This window comes from Neoarius graeffei, chromosome 1 (genome assembly GCF_027579695.1).
Source record: "Neoarius graeffei isolate fNeoGra1 chromosome 1, fNeoGra1.pri, whole genome shotgun sequence".
NCBI classification, from domain to species: Eukaryota; Metazoa; Chordata; class Actinopteri; order Siluriformes; family Ariidae; genus Neoarius; species Neoarius graeffei.
The window spans coordinates 20,923,791-20,946,799 of NC_083569.1; the positions used below are offsets into that span (position 1 = coordinate 20,923,791).

A 23,009-nucleotide genomic window follows, 5' to 3' on the forward strand; every position below is an offset into this window, starting at 1 on the left:
TTCCACATATTAAAATCCAGAAAGGTAAACACAGCTAGATTCCGCCCCCAACAGCTGGATCCTTTTGAAGAGAGACATCGGCTTTTGAGGCGTGTAGGAGATGCTTTTATGCAAAAAGATCAATAGTTCTAACATTTGTTGACTAAAAACGTTCAACTCCGCCAGAGCAAAGCCGACAAAAACATACTGAACTCATTAACATTTCTCTCCATGGAAATCTTTAGTAAAAGGCGAAAGATTTATGCGTCAATGAAGAGAAACCTGAGCTGCACTTAACACTGGATCAGGTTAGTGACACTGGATTGGAGGTGCAGAAAGCTGGTAGAGGGTAAGGTGGCCTGGGCCAATCTCTTACACCTTTACAGCTTTATTAACCATTGCACACAGGCAGAGAAATGTCTGACCAACGAGCTTTTTTGAAAGAAAGATCGATCGATCGATCGATAGATAGATAGATAGATAGATAGATAGATAGATAGATAGATAAGCAGGGTGGGGGTGTTGAATTTTGAAAAGGAACAGTTGAGTGCTGTGTGATCTGTCCAATATCACGGATGTAGGCCTATAAATTAAATATGAAAACATCAGCTGGAGTTTGATTATTGACAGGAACGCTGTTGACCCCAGCAGTAAGTGCTTTCCATACCACATTTTTTATTGATAAATGAGAGTTATTGCATCATCCTCGTTAGTATAGTGGGCAGTATCTCCGCCTGTCACGCGGAAGACCGGGGTTCGATTCCCCGACGGGGAGGCTTTAAAAATAACTTGTGCAGCAGGGGGATGGAGTGGTTCACACTGTAGCTTCACAGCAAGACGGTTCTGGGTTTGAGCCCAGCGGCTGGCGAGGGCCTGTTTGTGTGTTCTCCCTGTGTCAGCTCTGGTTAACCCCACAGTTCAAAGACATGTACTGCAGTTGGGTGGAAGTGCCCTTGAGCGTGTATATATGAATAATCACGTTTTGTGGCAATTAAATCTTAATAGTAACAGATCTAGATAAATCCAGTGACTATAGACCATACTTTAATATGCCTAAAGTCAATGTTAATGTCAATTATGACTATTATAAATTGCCAATGGTAGACCCTCTGATGATGTTCTAATAATATTCTATTTCTAAGTCTAGTAAAAGTCAGACAAAAAAAAGTTTTCTGTGTTTTTAGCTTTTAGGTAAATATCAGAAAATTGAGTTAGCTAATTTAATGGATGCCCGCTAACCTATCTTTGCGCATGGAGCGTTAGCAAACCTCCCTCGTGATAGTGAGAACTGGCAGCCTGGACTTTTCCATTGGCTCGCACGCTCGACCCCCAATCCAATGTTACTTTGGTCGGCCAAAGTTATGAGGTTGCTGTGGAGTACTAAGACTAGACTAAATAACAAAATTAAATGATTCAGACATCCCTAGTCTCCCAGACACTCTGGGAGTCTCCCCAGGAGCATGTAGACAGAGACACGAAAGGCAGGAGAAACTTGATCTAAGTCTTATTTGGAAAGTTGTAAATTAAATTGTAATGTGGTGCAAGGACAACAAACTCCATCTGAACGTGGAGAAGACGAAGGAGATTGTTATGGACTTCAGGAGAGAGCACACCCAGCATGCTCCACTATCTATCGACGGTGCTGCAGTGGAGAGGGTGAGCAGCACCAAGTTTCTGGGTGTGCACATCTCTGAAGACCTGTCCTGGAACAACAACACCGCATCACTGGCCAAAAAAGCCCAACAGCGTCTGGACTTCCTCCGCAAACTGAGGAGAGCAAGAGTCCCGGCCCCCATCATGCACATATTCTAAAGAGGCACCATCGAGAACATCCTGACCAGCTGCATCACCGTGTGGTACGGCGCCTGCACCGTGTCCTGCTGCAAGACTCTGCAGCGCATCGTGAGAGCAGCTGAGAGGATCATTGGTGTCTCTCTCCCTTCTCTTATGGATATATATAACTCCCGCCTCACCCTCAAAGCCATCAGGATTGCAGGTGACCCCACCCACCCATCTCACAGCCTCTTCAGCCTGCTACCGTCGGGGAGGAGACTGCGGAGTCTCTGGGCCAAAACCAGCATGCTCAAGAGCAGTTTCTTTCACCAGGCAGTCAGGAGGCTCAACTCCCCCCCCCGCCACAGATTCTGCTCGCACACCCCCCTTCAGCATCTGATATGTCATCCTCACAGTTCCCCCCCCCCCCCCCCAACACACACACACACACACACATACATCTCATCGTTCATTAACACACTGAACTCAGGGACCGCACATCTCACTTTACCTCGCCCATTTGCACTATTCCGCACTACCTCACCTTAACAGCTGCTAGTTTGTTTATACTGCTTATTTCATGTTTACCTGCTATACCTCAAGTGCCCTTGACTGTTTGGTTATTTGTACCAATTTATATGTGTGTGTGTATGAGTGTTTAGTCTAGTTCATATCTTGAGTGTTTATACTGTTTATATTGTCTGTTTGAGTGTTTAGTCTGTCTTGTTCTTATCTAGTGTTTATACTGTTTATTTATACTGTTTATACTGTTTGAGTGTTTAGTCTATGTCTAGTTCCTATCTAGAGTGTTTATACTGTTTATATTGTTTGTTTTTTTCAATTATTCTATTTTTATTTATTGCATTGCCAGTTTGCACCGTGGGTCAGAGAGGACTGATATTTCATCTGTGCTGTATGTCGAGCATGTATAGCATATTTGACAATAAAGTTGACTTGACTTGACTTGACTAATGACTGGCTATTGCTGATATGTGGTTTGATATGACATGTAAGTAAGTTTAGCAAACAATTGATTTGATTGATGTAGATTTATGGTGTGAAATGTAAAGAACTATTGTTAATATGTGAATTGATGGTGTGAGATGTAAACAAGTAATGCAAATAATAGTGTAGATTGATGAGATGTAAATAACTATTGCTAATATGTGAATTGGTGGTGTATATTGTGAATAAGTTTTACAAATTACAGTGTAGATTGATGGTGAAACATAGGCTTAATAAGTTAGCAATATGTTCACTGATGTGAGATATAAATAAGTAGGCCATAAGTTGATAAAATATGTATTAAACCAATGGTGTGATAAATAAAAATGTTTTGAGAGATATTGACCACTGTGAGTGTAAGGGCTCCTCCTCCTTACAAAAGGCAATTAAACCACTGTCTGAACCAATGGGTTTTTGATCAAAATGCTCCGAACGGATCAAACTTTGGTGCACGAACCAGAAGGGAACCCGTTCCCTGTTGGTGGGAAAGGGCTACGTGTAGGTCGGTGCAAAGTCTTGTCGGGTCCATATCTTGTCTGACCAGTAGAGGGAGCGCACATGAAATCACCACCAGTGTCTTGTGATAACTTGGAAGAGGGGGGGCCAAAAATTATGCAAAACCCTGCTCGGACGCTTTGCCTGCCCTCATGGAGCAGCCTACACCCTTGCAGGGTTACATCTCAGCCAGGTAAAGAATCTTATATTTACTTAGCAGGGGCAATACCATGATCAAAAAGGTGGTTTGCACAAAGTGAGGCCCAGCCATTGCACTCAGGCTGTGCAAACTTTCTCAAATGCAGAAACCTCAACTGCATAATTTCTGATAGTGGGAGACTGTGTTCGTGCTCTCCTCTTTTGTATAAATCTGTTGGAATCAAAGATAGAGCTGTTTGTCTTTTTGAAGTTTTTCTTTTTTTTGGTGTTCAGGTGTTTTATATCAAGAGCTACTGGCTGCTTGAAGTTTTTGAGGAGCAAGGAGGACTGTGCTCTTAAGGTTAATGTGTGGAAAAAAATCTCTCTGGTTCTGTGTATTGCTGGGTTTCTGAACACTAGGAAACAGGTTTTGTTCAGGCTTTTTTTTATCCTCAGTACCCAGCTAGCGTTTCCACGAGTTTTGAGCAGGAAATGGTTATTGAGGATGCACTGTGGATGGAGGGAATTTCACTGGGGTTGTGCAGATCTTTGTGAATTTCTCAAATGCAGGAATATCAACTGTATAATTTCTGAAAGTGGGGGAATGCGTTCCTGCTCTCTCCTCTTTTCCATAACCCTGACAGAGTCAAAAATAGAGCTGGTGGCTTATCTATCTATCTTTATTCGTCACATGCACACTTCAAGCACAGTGAAATTCATCCTCTGCATTTAACCCATCTGAAGCAGTGAACAAACACACACACACACCCAGAGCAGTGGGCAGCCCAGAGCGCCCGGGGAGCAGTCAGGGGTTCGGTACCTTGCTCAAGGGCACCCCAGCCCAAGGCCGCCCCACTTCAACCTAACTGCATGTCTTTGGACTGTGGGGGGAACCGGAGCACCCAGAGGAAACCCACGCAGACACAGGGAGAACATGCAAACTCCACAAAGAAAGGCCCCCGCTGGCCGCCGGGGTCAAACCCAGAACCTTCTTGCCGTGAGGCGACTGTGCTAACCACTACACCACCGTGCTGCCTATTTATTTATTTCCTTCCTTCCTTCTTTCCCCTCCCCTGATGTTGTGTGCTGGAGTGCAGGTTGCACAATGTGTTTGAAGTCTTATGAAGACAAGTGGGCTGAGGCACCAAAACGCAGCATGTGGAGAAAATGTAGCTGGCTCCGCATGTTGCTGTTATTTTCACTCTGCTTGCACGGATTTCCGACCACCAGGGAACGTGTTCTTGAACGGGTTTAGGTCAGGCTTCTGGGAACCTTGGCATGAGCAAGGGTCTCCATGAGTTTTCAGCAGAAATTTGTCATCAAGAATGCGTCATCGACAGAAGGCATTGCACAGTGCACAGCAGAAGTAAACAGTAGTCCAGAGATGGTGGATCACATTGCTTGCCTGCAAGCTTTGTTCTGTTATTTCTTCCCTGGTGGTCAGAAAGCTGTGCGAGCAGAACGAAAACACCAGCAACATGCGGAGCCAGGTAAATTTTCTTAACACGCTGCGCTTTGGTCCCTAAGCCTCCTTGTCTTCATAAGATTTGCAGACATAGCAGATATTTGCTTTCTTCTGTAGTGGCTGCCACGTTCGCTTAACACGAGAACGGTCCCCGATTCGAAACTGGGCAGAATCGGTGCTCATTTTTTTGAACTTGGCGGCGAACAAATGTCAAGCTGTGATCTCTGCTCCGTCCGTGCCTTTTGGAACAGTCCCAAACTGAGACGCTGAAAAAGCTTTGCGTGTTTTCTGCTGTGCAGTGGTTTCCCCTTTCACCTGACAAGCGAATAGACGCTCCTGAGAAACCTGGCAGAGCCATACTTTGCCTTTTGAGCTCTGCTTCCCTTAACGTCCAGTTATCTCATCTCATCTCATTATCTCTAGCCGCGTTATCCTTCTACAGGGTCACAGGCAACCTGGAGCCTATCCCAGCTGACTATGGGCGAAAGCCGGGGTACACCCTGGACAAGTTGCCAGGTCATCACAGGGCTGACACATAGACACAGACAACCATTCACACTCACATTCACACCTACGGTCAATTTAGAGTCACCAGTTAACCTAAACTGCATGTCTTTGGACTGTGGGGGAAACCGGAGCACCCGGAGGAAACCAACGCGGACACGGGGAGAACATGCAAACTCCGCACAGAAAGGCCCTTGCCGGCACTTCCAGTTATCGTCTTGCTAAAATCAGGTACACTCGACACAGCCAGAAAGACAGACCCTTAACGTGACCGGATTGCTTTCTGTAGCTTAGTGGTTGTCATGTTCTCCTAGGTGCAGACGACCGTCGGGACAAAACCTCGTTTGCACGGTTTCCCTGCCTCTCTGGTTTTCCATCAAGGTCTGTGACGGCTGCTTTATAAACAAAATAGGGCACGATCTGCATTTCTGTTGACTGTGGAAGCATGGACATTGCAATTCATCATGGGGAGGTGGTGTTCTCAATTGCCACTTCATTGCTCATTTACGGAGTGAGGTCAGGTCAACAGGGCTGCACACAGCATCAGACCGCTGCAAAGTGGCATTGACTCTGGAATGCTTCATCATGTCTCAACAAGTATTTGCCGGCCAACATTCAGACACATTTGCTTATTGACTCTCAAACCGTGACTGTGCAGTCCTCTGTTTGTGGAAAACATGCAAAGAAGCAGCTTGCCGCCAACGAAAGACAAGCACGCCTTGAAGAACACCCAGGTTTGCGCAAACCGATGCCATTCGACTGCATGCAACGCGAGCGGAAAGCAGAAGGAGCGGCCCTCAGTCACCTCCTTGGCAAGGCAGTGACAAGCAACCGATCCGTTGCTGCCGTTTCCTTCAGGGTGCCTGGCCACGCTCTCTGCCTTTCATCAGAGAAACGAAGCGTTAAAGGGTGTGTGTTGGCCGGGAATCGAACCCGGGTCAACTGCTTGGAAGGCAGCTATGCTAGCCACTATACCACCAACGCTGCGTGCCTGGCTTGGGGACAGATGCCTAAGTGCCATTGCTTCTGAACTTGAGGCCCAGGCAACAGCTGCTCGGTCCAAGCGCTGAGGTTTCTGTGGTGTAGTGGTTGTCACGTTCGTCTCACACACGAGAGGTCCCTGGTTCGAAACCGGACAGAAACAGCGGTGGGTGGTTTTGTTTATTTATTTATTTATTTTTTGAGTGACTGCTGAGCTGTGATCTCTGCTCTGACCGTGCCGACTACGGAAGTGTTTGCTTTTCACCAGCCAAGGTATGGACACATTTGCTGAACAAATCTTACACAGTGACTCTCCAGTTCTCTGTTTGTGGACAAATATACACCTGTCGCTTGTTGCCAACGAAAGGAAAACACGCAGGAGCCCGTGTTGTTCACCGCTTCATGGGTCGAACGTACGCAGGGGCAAACTGATGTCATTCAACCCTGCAAACAACTACTTACGTCGCTCGTGGAAAGCGGAAGGAACAGTCCTCAGTCATCTCCTTGGCCCGTCCAAACAAGGCATTTGATTTCTTCCCGTGATGTTGTTGCAGCGCTTTTCAGTGCTGATCCTCGTCACACTCGACCACCAGCTCATCTCTACGACGCCAAGGCCGTGCCCCTATCCTCGTGACAGTCGCTTAAGCGTGATCTGTGTTCTCCTTGAGGCCCAGGCAAGAGCTAACGCACGCGTGGTTTCTGTGCTGTAGCGGCGGCCACGTTCGCTTAACACGAGAACGGTCCCCGATTCGAAACCGGGCGGAATCGCTGCTCGTTTTCTTGAACCTGGCGGCGAACAAATGGCGAGCTGCGATCTCTGCTCCGTCCGTGCCTTTTGGACCAGTCCCAAACCGAGACGCTGAAAAAGCTTCGCGTGTTTTCTGCTGTGCAGTGGTTTCCCCTTTCACCTGACAAGCGAATCGACGCTCCTGAGAAACCTGGCAGAGCCATGCTTTGCCTTTTGAGCTCTGCTTCCCTTAACGTCCAGTTCTCGCCTTGCTAAAATCAGGTACCCTCGAAACAGCCAGAAAGACAGACCCTTAACGTGACCGGATTGCTTTCTGTAGCTTAGTGGTTGTCATGTCCTCCTAGGTGCAGTCGACCGTCGGGACAAAACCTCGTTTGCACGGTTTCCCTGCCTCTCTGGTTTTCCATCAAGGTCCGTGACGGCTGCTTTAAAAACAAAATCGGGCACGATCTACATTTCTTTTGGCTGTGGAAGCATGGACATTGCAATTCGTCACGGGGAGCTGGTGTTCTCAAATGCCACTTTGTTGCTCGTTTACGGAGTGAGTTCAGGTCAACAGGGCTGCACACGGCATCAGACCGCTGCAAAGTGGCATTGACTCTGGAATGCTTCATCATGTCTCAACGAGTATTTGCCGGCCAACATTCAGACACATTTGCTTATTGACTCTCAAACCGTGACTGTGCAGTCCTCTGTTTGTGGAAAACATGCAAAGAAGCAGCTTGCCGCCAACGAAAGACAAGCACGCAGGCGCCCGCGTCCTTGAAGCACGCCCAGGTTTGCGCAAACCGATGCCATTCGACTGCATGCAACGCGAGCGGAAAGCAGAAGGATCGGCCCTCAGTCACCTCCTTGGCAAGGCAGTGACGAGCAACTGATCCGTTGCTGCCTTTTCCTCCCGGGGGCCTGGCCACGCTCTCTGCCTTTCATAAGGGAAACGAAGCGTTAAAGGGTGTGCGTTGGCCGGGAATCGAACACAGGTCAACCGCTTGGAAGGCAGCTATGTTAGCCACTATACCACCAACGCTGCGTGCCTGGCCTGGTGACAGATGCCTAAGTGCCATTGCTTCTGAACTTGAGGCCCAGGCAACAGCTGCTCGGTCCAAGCGCTGAGGTTTCTGTAGTGTAGTGGTTATCACGTTCGTCTTACACACGAAAGGTCCCTGGTTCGAAACCGGGCAGAAACAGGGGTGGGTGGGTTTGTTTATTTATTTATTTTTTGAGTGACTGCTGAGCTGTGATCTCTGCTCTGACCGTGCCAACTACGGAAGTGTTTGCTTTTCACCAGCCAAGGTATGGACACATTTGCTGAACAAATCTTACACAGTGACTCTCCAGTTCTGTGTTTGTGGACAAATATACACCTGGCGCTTGTTGCCAACGACAGGAAAACACGCAGGAGCCCGTGTTGTTCACCGCTTCATGGGTCGAACGTACGCAGGGGCAAACTGATGTCATTCAACCCTGCAAACATCTACTTACGTCGCTCGTGGAAAGCGGAAGGAACAGTCCTCAGTCATCTCCTTGGCCCGTCCAAACAAGGCATTTGATTTCTTCCCGTGATGTTGTTGCAGCGCTTTTCAGCGCTGATCCTCGTCACACTCGACCACCAGCTCATCTCTACGCCGCCAAGGCCGTGCCCCTATCCTCGTGACAGTCGCTTAAGCGTGATCTGTGTTCTTCTTGAGGCCCAGGCAAGAGCTAACACACGCGTGGTTTCTGTGCTGTAGCGGCTGCCACGTTCGCTTAACACGAGAACGGTCCCCGATTCGAAGCCGGGCGGAATCGGTGCCCCTTTTCTTGAACTTGGCGGCGAACAAATGTCGAGCTGCGATCTCTGCTCCGTCCGTGCTTTTTGGAACAGTCCCAAACCGAGACGCTGAAAAAGCTTCGCGTGTTTTCTGCTGTGCAGTGGTTTCCCCTTTCACCTGACAAGCGAATAGACGCTCCTGAGAAACCTGGCAGAGCCATGCTTTGCCTTTTGAGCTCTGCTTCCCTTAACGTCCAGTTATCGCCTTGCTAAAATCAGGTACCCTCGAAACAGCCAGAAAGACAGACCCTTAACGTGACCGGATTGCTTTCTGTAGCTTAGTGGTTGTCATGTTCTCCTAGGTGCAGACGACCGTCGGGACAAAACCTCGTTTGCACGGTTTCCCTGCCTCTCTGGTTTTCCATCAAGGTCCATGACGGCTGCTTTAAAAACAAAATTGGGCACGATCTACATTTCTGTTGACTGTGGAAGCATGGACATTGCAATTCGTCACGGGGAGGTGGTGTTCTCAAATGCCACTTCGTTGCTCGTTTACGGAGTGAGGTCAGGTCAACAGGGCTGCACACGGCATCAGAACGCTGCAAAGTGGCATTGACTCTGGAATGCTTCATCATGTCTCAACGAGTATTTGCCGGCCAACATTCAGACACATTTGCTTATTGACTCTCAAACCGTGACTGTGCAGTCCTCTGTTTGTGGAAAACATGCAAAGAAGCAGCTTGCCGCCAACGAAAGACAAGCACGCAGGCGCCCGTGTCCTTGAAGCACGCCCAGGTTTGCGCAAACCGATGCCATTCGACCGCATGCAACGCGAGCGGAAAGCAGAAGGATCGGCCCTCAGTCACCTCCTTGGCAAGGCAGTGACGAGCAACCGATCCGTTGCTGCCGTTTCCTCCCGGGGGCCTGGCCACGCTCTCTGCCTTTCATCAGGGAAACGAAGCGTTAAAGGGTGTGCGTTGGCCGGGAATCGAACCCGGGTCAACTGCTTGGAAGGCAGCTATGCTAGCCACTATAGCACCAACGCTGCGTGCCTGGCCTGGGGACAGATGCCTAAGTGCCATTGCTTCTGAACTTGAGGCCCAGGCAACAGCTGATCGGGCCAAGCACTGAGGTTTCTGTAGTGTAGTGGTTATCACGTTCGTCTTACACACGAAAGGTTCCTGGTTCGAAACCGGGCAGAAACAGCGGTGGGTGGGTTTGTTTATTTATTTATTTTTTGAGTGACTGCTGAGCTGTGATCTCTGCTCTGACCGTGCCAACTACGGAAGTGTTTGCTTTTCACCAGCCAAGGTATGGACACATTTGCTGAACAAATCTTACACAGTGACTCTCCAGTTCTCTGTTTGTGGACAAATATACACCTGTCGCTTGTTGCCAACGACAGGAAAACACGCAGGAGCCCGTGTTGTTCACCGCTTCATGGGTCGAACGTACGCAGGGGCAAACTGATGTCATTCAACCCTGCAAACATCTACTTACGTCGCTCGTGGAAAGCGGAAGGAACAGTCCTCAGTCATCTCCTTGGCCCGTCCAAACAAGGCATTTGATTTCTTCCCGTGATGTTGTTGCAGCGCTTTTCAGCGCTGATCCTCGTCACACTCGACCACCAGCTCATCTCTACGACGCCAAGGCCGTGCCCCTATCCTCATGGCAGTCGCTTAAGCGTGATCTGTGTTCTTCTTGAGGCCCAGGCAAGAGCTAACACACGGGTGGTTTCTGTGCTGTAGCGGCTGCCACGTTCGCTTAACACGAGAACGGTCCCCGATTCGAAGCCGGGCGGAATCGGTGCCCCTTTTCTTGAACTTGGCGGCGAACAAATGTCGAGCTGCGATCTCTGCTCCGTCCGTGCCTTTTGGAACAGTCCCAAACCGAGACGCTGAAAAAGCTTCGCGTGTTTTCTGCTGTGCAGTGGTTTCCCCTTTCACCTGACAAGCGAATAGACGCTCCTGAGAAACCTGGCAGAGCCATGCTTTGCCTTTTGAGCTCTGCTTCCCTTAACGTCCAGTTATCGCCTTGCTAAAATCAGGTACCCTCGAAACAGCCAGAAAGACAGACCCTTAACGTGACCGGATTGCTTTCTGTAGCTTAGTGGTTGTCATGTTCTCCTAGGTGCAGACGACCGTCGGGACAAAACCTCGTTTGCACGGTTTCCCTGCCTCTCTGGTTTTCCATCAAGGTCCGTGACGGCTGCTTTAAAAACAAAATCGGGCACGATCTACATTTCTGTTGACTGTGGAAGCATGGACATTGCAATTCGTCACGGGGAGCTGGTGTTCTCAAATGCCACTTCGTTGCTCGTTTACGGAGTGAGGTCAGGTCAACAGGGCTGCACACGGCATCAGAACGCTGCAAAGTGGCATTGACTCTGGAATGCTTCATCATGTCTCAACGAGTATTTGCCGGCCAACATTCAGACACATTTGCTTATTGACTCTCAAACCGTGACTGTGCAGTCCTCTGTTTGTGGAAAACATGCAAAGAAGCAGCTTGCCGCCAACGAAAGACAAGCACGCAGGCGCCCGTGTCCTTGAAGCACGCCCAGGTTTGCGCAAACCGATGCCATTCGACCGCATGCAACGCGAGCGGAAAGCAGAAGGATCGGCCCTCAGTCACCTCCTTGGCAAGGCAGTGACGAGCAACCGATCCGTTGCTGTCGTTTCCTCCCGGGGGCCTGGCCACGCTCTCTGCCTTTCATCAGGGAAACGAAGCGTTAAAGGGTGTGCGTTGGCCGGGAATCGAACCCGGGTCAACTGCTTGGAAGGCAGCTATGCTAGCCACTATAGCACCAACGCTGCGTGCCTGGCCTGGGGACAGATGCCTGAGTGCCATTTGTTATGCCCACTTGGCTCAAAGCGGAGATAACATAGAGGAGACCACACCGAACGTAACGTTATACTATGATCATTTATTAAAAGAGATTCAAACCCAGTCAGTAAATGTAAGCTACTCAAATGTGTAGTGAAAGTCAGCTTCATGCAGTGTAGTGCGTAAAAAGATAAAGGGAGAGGGAGAGAGAGAGAGTCAAAGAAGAGGCTGCAACCAGCCCTCGTAGCCACAGGGCCAGAGCAGCCAAGCCAGAGCAAGAATGAGACCGCCGACAGACCTGGAGGAGGTGCTTTTAAACGCCTCCACCCAACTACCAATCAGCTGGCCTATTGGCCACCATGGCCAGCCCGCCAAGTTAATCAGCTCCCCCTGCAGCCTGGGAGCTGGAAGACCGGGCAACTCATACTAATATGTAGGAGGAATGAGGCAGCCATAGCACAGCAGAGCCGGGCGCAACATCACTCCCCCCATAAGACAGACACCCATGCCTGGGTTCTGACAGGGACCACACGCAATCCTAACCCCAACATACAAACACACACTTGACTTAAACATTAAAAAACATTACAGTACATTAGACACAGTTATCCTGAAAGCCATTAACTACATGCATACACATATACTCACACACCCACACTCCACCACCCCAACAGTGTGTCCCCCCCCCCCATACAGTCCTTCACCACATCCACCCAGCTAAACCTGGCGCCTAGACAGCCAAGTGAGAAGAGGTGAAGACGATACAGAAGGAGGACACCCCTTTTACTCGGGCGCCCGAGACAAGGCGTCCGCCATGATGTTATCCACGCCCCTAATGTGCCTAATGGACAACTCGTAGGGCTGTAGAAAAAGTGCCCAACGCATCAAGCGCTGGTTGGGATTCTGGAGAGAAGAAAGAAAAGTTAAAGGGTTGTGATCAGAGTAAACAATAAGTGGGTGCACACCACCACCAACATAAACCTCAAAATGTTGGAGGGCCCAGACCAGGGCAAGAGCCTCCTTTTCGATCGTAGAGTAATTGTACTGGTGACGGTTGAATTTTCTGGAAAAGTAACAAACTGGTCTATCCACACCATTTGCATCCCGCTGTAAAAGAACTGCACCCGCCCCAACCTGACTAGCGTCAACCTGTAACTGGAACGGGTCATCCAGCCTAGGAGCCGCCAGGACGGGCGCAGAACTCAACAGTGCTTTGGCATTATCAAAGGCCTGCTGACACTCAGCAGACCACTGAAACTTCACTGAACTTTTGAGTAAATTAGTCAAAGGTGCCGTAACAGAAGAAAAATTACAACAGAAACTCCGGTAATACCCGATCATCCCTAAGAAACGCATCAGTTCCTTTTTTGTCGCTGGAGGTGGAAAATTATCTATCGCCAAGACCTTGGCCCTAACTGGTCGAACATGGCCCTGACCAACTATCTTACCAAAGTATTCCACTGTAGCTTGAGCAAACTCACATTTAGCTAAGTTCACTGTGAGGGTTGCTGCCACCAACCGCTCAAACAGTGCCCGAATGCGTGACAGATGGACCTCCCATGTATCTGCATAGCAAACGACGTCATCAATATACACCGCGCACCCCTCCAGTCCCGCAACGACTCGGTTCATGAGTCGTTGGAAACTGCAGGGGGCGTTGCGTAGCCCAAACGACATGCGGGTGTAAGAATAGAGACCAGTAGGGGTGATGAAAGAGGACACCTCTTGAGCCCTAGGAGACAACGGAACCTGGTAATAACCTTTAAGTAAATCAAATTTACTAACAAAACGTGCTGCACCAACTTGATCGATACAATCTTCCATTCTAGGCAACGGGTAAGAGTCTGGTTTCGTCACCGCATTCACTTTCCTGTAATCAGTACAGAATCTGAAGGTGTTGTCTGATTTCTTAACGAGCAAACACGGGGACGACCAACTAGAGTACGATGGCTTAGCTAGCCCATTATCAAGTAGATACTGGACACTCTCATCTAAACTCTGACGCTTGTCGGGTGCCACGCGATAGAATCTCTGTCGTATAGGTGTTGCATCTCCGACATCAATGTCGTGCTCCATCAAGTTGGTGCAAGACGGTGTATCTGAAAACAAACAAGAAAATTCCAAAATCAAAACTTTTAATTCCTCCCGCCTATGTAATTCCAAATGACTGAAAAAAACATCCTACAAGCCAACGGTTGAAAAAACTAGACAAATCTCTAGCCAGTTCGGCATGTGTATGCTTATCAGATTTTTTTCCATGAACGAAATCGTTGTCTGTAAGCTTCGGGAATTAATTCATAACACTTCAACACTGCCTCCTTAACTGATTTATAGCTCTTCCTTTCGGAAGGCAACAGAGCAATAAAAGCTTGTTGCGAACGCCCAATCAGAGCTGTCTGTAATAGTAACACTTTCTCTTCATCACTCCACTCCTGATCAAGAGCCACATTCTCGAACAAAGAGAAAAACACATCAGGATCTCTTTCATCAAATTTAGGAAGGAATTTAACCATATGGGCCAGGCCCGATGGCAAGGAGACCTTAAGCTTCTCTCGCTCCACTACACGGACCTGATCTAAACGTCTCAACTCCAACTGACGATCCTTTTCTCTTTCATTAGCCTCCAATCGTTTTTGTTCCATTAACAAGCTATGTTGCATTTGCAGCAATTCTTTTTGTTGCTCGAAAGATAATTTGCTAGATTGCCCCGATTGCATTACTGGACTCGAAGGACTTTTCAATAAAGACGCCCCCTGACTCGTCTGCTCCTGTGGCTTGGTACCAGGCAATACGTCCTTCTCCTTCAAGCGCTCAGAAATAAATGTAGCAAGTTCATCTTTCTTTGCTGATTTAGGCAACATTACTTCGATCCCATAATGGTCGGCTACACTATTCAACTGTTCTTTAGTTAAAGCCGCAAATAACGCCTCAGATGGGGACGCAACGAAAGCATCAAACACGCTCATTTTCTAATGCTAATTTGACAACACTCAACGATCAAAAAAAAAAAAAATGCGCAACAAACAGAAACACACATTGCCTTTCAGGTTAACTTAACCAACCAAACACGATAAACTACAGGCAAAGTGATCTGTAATACACGCAACAAAATAACAGCAGAGCTCCCCCTAAACATTTACCCACCACTAGACTAACCTATCTTCACACTGAGCCCAAGAACCGAGGATCAGCGAACCAAAAGGATTCACTCACCTATACCGCTGGAGCCAAGCTGTCCCGTTAATCGATCCAGCACGGAGATCCACGGCGGTGCCCAAGGTCCAGGCTCCAGTGACACTACGGCCTACCCAAGCGCCGAAACGCTCTAGAATGGGGATGGCTAGGCTCTGCACGCTGATACCCTGTTACGGGATCACAAATACACTTCGCAAAAAAAGAAACAAAATAAACAAAACTGGTTGGACTAAATGCTCTATTCTGCTCAACTCTTCCCCGATCAAACATGTATAACGTTACACTTACGATGTAAATCCCCCCAAAACAAACACTGTGAGAAGCCGGCAGGCCAAACATACGTCTCCTTCATTCACAAAAACTTGAGACCAATGACGTCGCTCTACACACCTCACGCTCTACCAATAGCAATGAGAGCAGCCTAGTCAAAACATATGCCGGTTCACAACTCTAGGGAACTACATACAGTATCTTTTTAAACAACGAAAACGTCGGGAACAAAGACGGCTCGAGCCCCCATATGTTATGCCCACTTGGCTCAAAGCGGAGATAACATAGAGGAGACCACACCGAACGTAACGTTATACTATGATCATTTATTAAAAGAGATTCAAACCCAGTCAGTAAATTTAAGCTACTCAAATGTGTAGTGAAAGTCAGCTTCATGCAGTGTAGTGCGTAAAAAGATAAAGGGAGAGGGAGAGAGAGAGAGTCAAAGAAGAGGCTGCAACCAGCCCTCGTAGCCACAGGGCCAGAGCAGCCAAGCCAGAGCAAGAATGAGACCGCCGACAGACCTGGAGGAGGTGCTTTTAAACGCCTCCACCCAACTACCAATCAGCTGGCCTATTGGCCACCATGGCCAGCCCGCCAAGTTAATCAGCTCCCCCTGCAGCCTGGGAGCTGGAAGACCGGGCAACTCATACTAATATGTAGGAGGAATGAGGCAGCCATAGCACAGCAGAGCCGGGAGCAACACATTGCTTCTGAACTTGAGGCCCAGGCAACAGCTGATCGGTCCAAGCACTGAGGTTTCTGTAGTGTAGTGGTTATCACATTCGTCTTACACACGAAAGGTCCCTGGTTCGAAACCGGGCAGAAACAGCGGTGGGTGGGTTTGTTTATTTATTTATTTTTTGAGTGACTGCTGAGCTGTGATCTCTGCTCTGACCGTGCCAACTACAGAAGTGTTTGCTTTTCACCAGCCAAGGTATGGACACATTTGCTGAACAAATCTTAAACAGTGACTCTCCAGTTCTGTGTTTGTGAACAAATATACACCTGTCGCTTGTTGCCAACGACAGGAAAACACGCAGGAGCCCGTGTTGTTCACTGCTTCATGGGTCGAACGTACACAGGGGCAAACTGATGTCATTCAACCCTGCAAACATCTACTTACGTCGCTCGTGGAAAGCGGAAGAAACAGTCCTCAGTCATCTCCTTGGCCCGTCCAAACAAGGCATTTGATTTCTTCCCGTGATGTTGTTGCAGCGCTTTTCAGCGCTGATCCTCGTCACACTCGACCACCAGGTCATCTCTACGACACCAAGTCCGTGCCCCTATCCTCGTGACAGTCGCTTAAGCGTGATCTGTGTTCTTCTTGAGGCCCAGGCAAGAGCTAACACACGCGTGGTTTCTGTGCTGTAGCGGCTGCCACGTTCGCTTAACACGAGAACGGTCCCCGATTCGAAGCCGGGCGGAATCGGTGCCCCTTTTCTTGAACTTGGCGGCGAACAAATGTCGAGCTGCGATCTCTGCTCCGTCCGTGCCTTTTGGAACAGTCCCAAACCGAGACGCTGAAAAAGCTTCGCGTGTTTTCTGCTGTGCAGTGGTTTCCCCTTTCACCTGACAAGCGAATAGACGCTCCTGAGAAACCTGGCAGAGCCATGCTTTGCCTTTTGAGCTCTGCTTCCCTTAACGTCCAGTTATCGCCTTGCTAAAATCAGGTACCCTCGAAACAGCCAGAAAGACAGACCCTTAACGTGACCGGATTGCTTTCTGTAGCTTAGTGGTTGTCATGTTCTCCTAGGTGCAGACGACCGTCGGGACAAAACCTCGTTTGCACGGTTTCCCTGCCTCTCTGGTTTTCCATCAAGGTCCGTGACGGCTGCTTTAAAAACAAAATCGGGCACGATCTACATTTCTGTTGACTGTGGAAGCATGGACATTGCAATTCGTCACGGGGAGCTGGTGTTCTCAAATGCCACTTCGTTGCTCGTTTACGGAGTGAGGTCAGGTCAACAGGGCTGCACACGGCATCAGAACGCTGCAAAGTGGCATTGCGCTTGGCCAACTATTGCAATACTCTGGGCAGTGCTTTTCCAAGCAACCTCTGCACACTTTTTAAGACAGTGCTTTGACTCGACCTGTCCGGGAGAGAAGCCCTTTCCGTTTCGGGCAGATTCCTGGATTTGGACCCGCTCCGTCTTTTGCCAGACAAGCTCGGGTAAAAGCCGCCACAGAACAAGGCTCCGGCTGCCTTTCAACAAACCCAATTTCAGATGGCGTCAGCAGCATACTCAAAGCAGCGTGGGAGACGTCGAGTGGACATCGAGGACATCGCTTTAACCAGGTGGCCACGACTGCACACGGGGCCTCGGGACAGCATGGACAAATTATCAGGAGATGCTTCGGTGCACTTCGTTTCAAAACGCCTACGCTTCAGGGAGGCAAAATCCTCAGGTTGGACGTGAACGAGTCTACAGCCTAGCCTCATTGATTCACTGGATGTACAACCGTCTGTGGGCAGCGCTGCTAAATAAAGCCAGGGTTGTAAAATGAAACCCTAGAATGGACTGCAATGACCAGTTTTCACCCATCATATGGCAAACGGAATCTCAAACTTACTCGTAAGCATGCTGTATTGCGTAGGGAAACATCAAGGCATCCGTTTCAGTACCTCAAGATGCAAAACTGGATTTCGGCGTGCTATCAGTACACCATCCCGAACATCAGTAAGCAGGACTTAACAGACCTCAGGATCAAGGTAGAAGAATGCTTCTTTGCTGGATACCGCTAGCCGGACACTGCTCCTAGTCCGCTCGGCCAGACACATCGTTGACCACGTGAGTTGGCAATGCACTTGGGTCACTGCTCAAATGCCTATATTGGGTGATCAAAGGAAGACCGCCGCCCCGTTTCAGGCCGAGAGCACAGGGGCCCTGGCAAAACCCATCCGCTGCCAGCCAGACCGATGTGGGCAACACTCGACAGGCCCCAAATTTCACACCGCACGTAGCCAGCAGGATTCGAACCTGCACGGGGAAACCCCAACAGATTTCAAGTCCATCGCCTTCACCACTCGGCCATGACTACTGGCGGCCCTGAAATTCAAGTGCAACAAAAAATTGCTTTGAGCAACTTTTTTTTCTTTTGCAAAGGCACACCAGCCAAAGCCTCCGTTTTCACACCAAGCATGGGCCACAAGGCCCATCTACAACCTGCTGCAGCAAATGTCAGAAGTGGGAATCAAACCCACACCTCCAGAGGAGGCTGCAACTTGACCGCAGCGCCTTAGACCGCTCAGCCACCCTGACTCGCCACACCTAGTGCGAATCCGGCGTGGCACATGCTGAGGTCTCATGCTGCTCTCACGCGTGGGCCATGCGCTTGGCTCACTATTGCAATACTCTGGGCAGTGCTTTTACAAGTTTGCAGAAAACACGGACTTTCCGGCAAACGTTTTACGACCGTGCTTTGACTCGACCTGTCCAGGAGAGGAGCCCTTTCCGTTTAGGACAGATACCTGGACTTGGAACCACTCCCTCTTTTGCCAGACAAGCTCGGGTAAAAGCCGCCACGGAACAAGGCTCCGGCTGCCTTTCAACAAACCCAATTTCAGATGGCGTCGGCAGCACACTCAAAGCAGCGTGGGAGACGTCGCCTAACACTGGCCACTAGGTGGTGTGTATGACTGGTAATTACTAACACTGACCACTAGGCGGTGTGTGTGACTGGTAATTACTAACACTGGCCACTAGGCGGTGTGTCTCATCTCATCTCATTATCTCTAGCCGCTTTATCCTTCTACAGGGTCGCAGGCAAGCTGGAGCCTATCCCAGCTGACTATGGGCGAAAGGCGGGGTACACCCTGGACAAGTCGCCAGGTCATCACAGGGCTGACACATAGACTCGGCGGAGTGTATGACTGGTAATTACTAACACTGACCACTAGGTGGTGTGTATGACTGGTAATTACTATCACTGACCACTAGGTGGTGTGTATGACTGGTAATTACTAACACTGACCACTCGGCGGAGTGTCTCATCTCATCTCATCTCATCTCATCTCATCTCATCTCATCTCATTATCGCTAGCCGCTTTATCCTGTTCTACAGGGTCGCAGGCAAGCTGGAGCCTATCCCAGCTGACTATGGGCGAAAAGCGGGGTACACCCTGGACAAGTCACCAGGTCATCACAGGGCTGACACATAGACTCGGCGGAGTGTATGACTGGTAATTACTAACACTGACCACTAGGCGGTGTGTATGACTGGTAATTACTAACACTGGCCACTAGGCGGTGTGTCTCATCTCATCTCATTATCTCTAGCCGCTTTATCCTTCTACAGGGTCGCAGGCAAGCTGGAGCCTATCCCAGCTGACTACGGGCGAAAAGCGGGGTACACCCTGGACAAGTCACCAGGTCATCACAGGGCTGACACATAGACTCGGCGGAGTGTATGACTGGTAATTACTAACACTGACCACTAGGCGGTGTGTATGATTGGTAATTACTAACACTGGCCACTAGGCGGTGTGTATGACTGGTAATTACTAACACTAGCTACGAGGCAGTGTGTATGACTGTCAGTGGCCAGTGTTAGTAATTATCAGTCATTGACTGATAATTACTAACCCTGGCCACTAGGATGACTGGTAATTACTAACTCTGGCCACTAGGCGGTGTGTATGATCGGTAATTACTAACACTGACCACTAGGCGGTGTGTATGACCGGTAATTACTAACACTGGCCACTAGGCGGTGTGTATGACCGGTAATTACTAACACTGGCCACTAGGTGATGAGTAGGAACTATTCCTATGCCATACTTGAGGTCTCAAGGCATTTAAAAGCAAGGCCATGGTTCTGCGTATCTCCTTTCAGTACGTTGCTCCAGGGCACTTCAGCCCGAGACCAGCCCATGTTACCCGAAATGCATGTCTTTGAACCGTGTAGTTAATAACTAGAAATGCCCACATTAATAAATTTTTAAAGCCTCCTCATCAGGGAATCAAACCCCCGTCTTCCGCATGACAAGCGGAGATACTGTCCACTATACTAACAAGGATGATGTCATGCACTTCATTTATCAATCTAATGTAGAAACCAGCGCAGCTCAACATGCAGAAATCATCATATGACAGGGTTCACATGTGATTCATGAAACGTTTGCATCTTGCCAATCACAGTGTAAGAATGATTGGGCATTGATAAATGTGGTGGGTGAAAACCATTGTCATTTAAATATCACAATTCTAAATATTATCACGTCATTTATCAATCTAACATAGAAACCAAAGCAGATCATGTGCCTCTCCTCTAGATGTTTGTTTTTTTCATCTTAATTATTGTTTGTGTCACAATAAAACAACAATTTTCACCTTTAAAGTGGGAGGCATGTTGTGTAAATCAAATGGTACTAACCCCCCAAAATCCATTTTAATTCCAGCTTGTAATGCGACAAAACAGGACAAATACGAAGGCAGATGAATACTTTTGCAAGACAATGTCAGTTTGAGTCTTCAGATACATTATGAGATTTAATGTGTTCTTTATGTGTGTCTCTTGCAGGTCTGTTTAATATATTTTTGAGCCCAAATCTCATTGGATGTACTGTATCTATGTTACACTAAAATCTGGTAAAGGATGTTCGAAGCACTTTCAGAGACTTGTGTAAAATAAAACCACAGCGGCCTCCACACAAGGAGGTTGGGTTTGATTACACACAGCTGCAAAGGAAACAGAAACAAAGAGACAGGGACAACCAACACTGCATGAAAATCCACAACAGTGAAGAAACCACATTACCTGACTTAAATGTAAATTATTTAGAGTTATGCAGACATGTTATATCTACCTCCATTCATGCAGTATTTCAGTATCTACAGAGAATTAATGACGTATCATGGCCCTGTAAAATGTCTTTAGGAGGCAGTTAGTCACACCACCATATTGGGGCAGGGTTTTTACATTACTCAGAGCATATTTACTGTTGATATCAGGTGACATGTCAAACAACGTACATGATTTCAACAATATTTACAGGGTCATAATAGACATTAATTAGAACAAACACCAGATATATTTTTTTTCTGGTTATATATTGGAAAATGAAACAAGCTGCTGATGCTAAAAGCTTTCAGGTGAGTAACAGCACAATCATAAACCAAAACATTAAATGAAAAGAGAATGTCTGCACTTTTTCCTGACCTAACCTGAAACAGAGAAAACACCACTATGCCCCACTGAATAGCAAACACCACGAGGAATTTCAGACATTCACAGTGAGTATCTGATATATACAATATACAGAAATGTGATATCTGTATTCCCGCTGTTAGAAATTACACAAGCTGCCAAAGTGTTACACTCTGACAATTCAAATAACCAAATTTTACAATCATGGTGAGCAGAAAACCATCTCAAAATGCACAACACATCGAACATTAAGTTGGATGAGCTACAACAGCAGAAGACCACATCAAGTTCCAGTCCTGTCAGCCAAGAACCGGAATCTGAGGATACAATGGCAATAGACTCACTGAAACTGGACAGTTGAAGATTTACAGAAAGACGAGATTTTTTTCCCCATTAATCTTCAACTGTATAATCGCCAGCGGCAGCTTGTGGGCTAGCAGGACTAAGCCCTCCTGTCTTTCAAAGAAAAAAAATCAGTATAATATTTCATTTTTTGGCTTCTACATTGTCTTATTTTGGTTAACACATGTTTTAAAGATTACTATTTTGGACTTTTGTGAAGCCAAGTACAACAGCACCATCATAAAGAAGAAGAAAAGAAAAATAAACAATGATATAAAATGAGGCTTTGAGCAAACTGAATGAGCCCAGCGCTGTAGATTCACTCAGCGAATCAGGAACAGCCTTGTCAGATGATTACACAGAGTGACACGCCCCCTAGTTATAATCTCCATATGGACTAATACTAACCCCATTTCCAGAAAAGTTGAGATATTTTCCAAAAAGCAATTAAAACAAATATCTGTGATGTGTTAATTCATGTGAACCTTTATTTAACTGACAAAAGGACAAAGAAGAGATTTTCAATAATTTTACTGACCAACTTAATTGTATTTTGTAAATATAAACAAACTCAGAATTTGATGCCTGCAACACACTCAAAAAAAAAAGTTGGTTTATCTAATGGTTATTAGATGGTTTCAAGATGGCGGCATGTATGGATGCAGCAACCCCTCGCAAACCCAATAACATGGTGTTTTGAAATGTTTCTTCATCTATGTCTACATGTCTGTATACGTTAAGACACAAGTACAGTCGCCAGTTTCTGGTGAATATTGGCAGAACAAGTGAACACAGCTTGACAAACAGCACAAGAACAAAAACTCTAGAGCCTCAGCCGACTCTGCCAGAACACAACATCACTGACTTCAAGTACTGTTTCCTATCAGGAGAGGGGGCACTGCAGGCATTGTGAGAGGAAGCAGGAAAGGGGAAAGTGCAGAGGGACACAGGCGAGGCTAGCGGCTCATCCAAATAGACCAGCAGTACCATCCATCATATTCGCCAATGTTCATTCCATAGACAATAAGATGGACCATGTACACCTTCTGAGAGCCACCCAGTGCAACACGAGAAAATGTGTTTGTATTTTCACAGAAACATGGCTAAATAACACCATCCCGGACTCCGCCATACAGCTAGACTGGCTAATGTGCCACATAGCTGATGGAGCCTGGGAAGTGGGAGGTAAGACCAAGCAATGCTCAGTGTCGGGATATGATAGTGGTTTCTAAACACTGTTCAGCTCTGGTGGAGTTTATGATCATGAAGTGCTGAACTTTTTACCTGCTGATGGAATTTACAGCTATTTTGTTAGTAACTGTATACATTCCACCCAGCACTAATAACAGCAACAGAGAGGCAGCACTAAGTGAACTGTACCAAGCTAT

General features: G+C 47.7%; 10 non-coding genes and 1 pseudogene across 10 annotated transcripts; 6 read left to right on the forward strand and 5 right to left on the reverse strand.

Moving 5' to 3' along the window:
• Positions 1-154: 154 nt before the first annotated feature.
• Positions 155-269, reverse strand: LOC132895879 (U5 spliceosomal RNA). The gene has a single exon (XR_009655872.1). It is a non-coding gene; the product is annotated as a U5 spliceosomal RNA (small nuclear RNA).
• A 413-nt stretch (positions 270-682) lies between these two features.
• trnad-guc (transfer RNA aspartic acid (anticodon GUC)) lies at positions 683-754 on the forward strand. Its single transcript has one exon. It is a non-coding gene; the product is annotated as a tRNA-Asp (tRNA).
• Positions 755-3,457: 2,703 nt separating this feature from the next.
• LOC132896959 (U1 spliceosomal RNA) lies at positions 3,458-3,612 on the forward strand (annotated as a pseudogene).
• A 2,659-nt stretch (positions 3,613-6,271) lies between these two features.
• trnag-ucc (transfer RNA glycine (anticodon UCC)) lies at positions 6,272-6,343 on the reverse strand. The gene has a single exon. It is a non-coding gene; the product is annotated as a tRNA-Gly (tRNA).
• An 87-nt stretch (positions 6,344-6,430) lies between these two features.
• On the forward strand, positions 6,431-6,503 carry trnav-cac (transfer RNA valine (anticodon CAC)). The gene has a single exon. It is a non-coding gene; the product is annotated as a tRNA-Val (tRNA).
• Positions 6,504-8,202: 1,699 nt separating this feature from the next.
• Positions 8,203-8,275, forward strand: trnav-uac (transfer RNA valine (anticodon UAC)). Its single transcript has one exon. It is a non-coding gene; the product is annotated as a tRNA-Val (tRNA).
• A 1,536-nt stretch (positions 8,276-9,811) lies between these two features.
• On the reverse strand, positions 9,812-9,883 carry trnag-ucc (transfer RNA glycine (anticodon UCC)). The gene has a single exon. It is a non-coding gene; the product is annotated as a tRNA-Gly (tRNA).
• Positions 9,884-9,970: 87 nt separating this feature from the next.
• Positions 9,971-10,043, forward strand: trnav-uac (transfer RNA valine (anticodon UAC)). Its single transcript has one exon. It is a non-coding gene; the product is annotated as a tRNA-Val (tRNA).
• A 1,536-nt stretch (positions 10,044-11,579) lies between these two features.
• On the reverse strand, positions 11,580-11,651 carry trnag-ucc (transfer RNA glycine (anticodon UCC)). The gene has a single exon. It is a non-coding gene; the product is annotated as a tRNA-Gly (tRNA).
• A 4,236-nt stretch (positions 11,652-15,887) lies between these two features.
• Positions 15,888-15,960, forward strand: trnav-uac (transfer RNA valine (anticodon UAC)). The gene has a single exon. It is a non-coding gene; the product is annotated as a tRNA-Val (tRNA).
• A 2,129-nt stretch (positions 15,961-18,089) lies between these two features.
• trnas-uga (transfer RNA serine (anticodon UGA)) lies at positions 18,090-18,171 on the reverse strand. The gene has a single exon. It is a non-coding gene; the product is annotated as a tRNA-Ser (tRNA).
• Between the last annotated feature and the right edge of the window lie 4,838 nt (positions 18,172-23,009).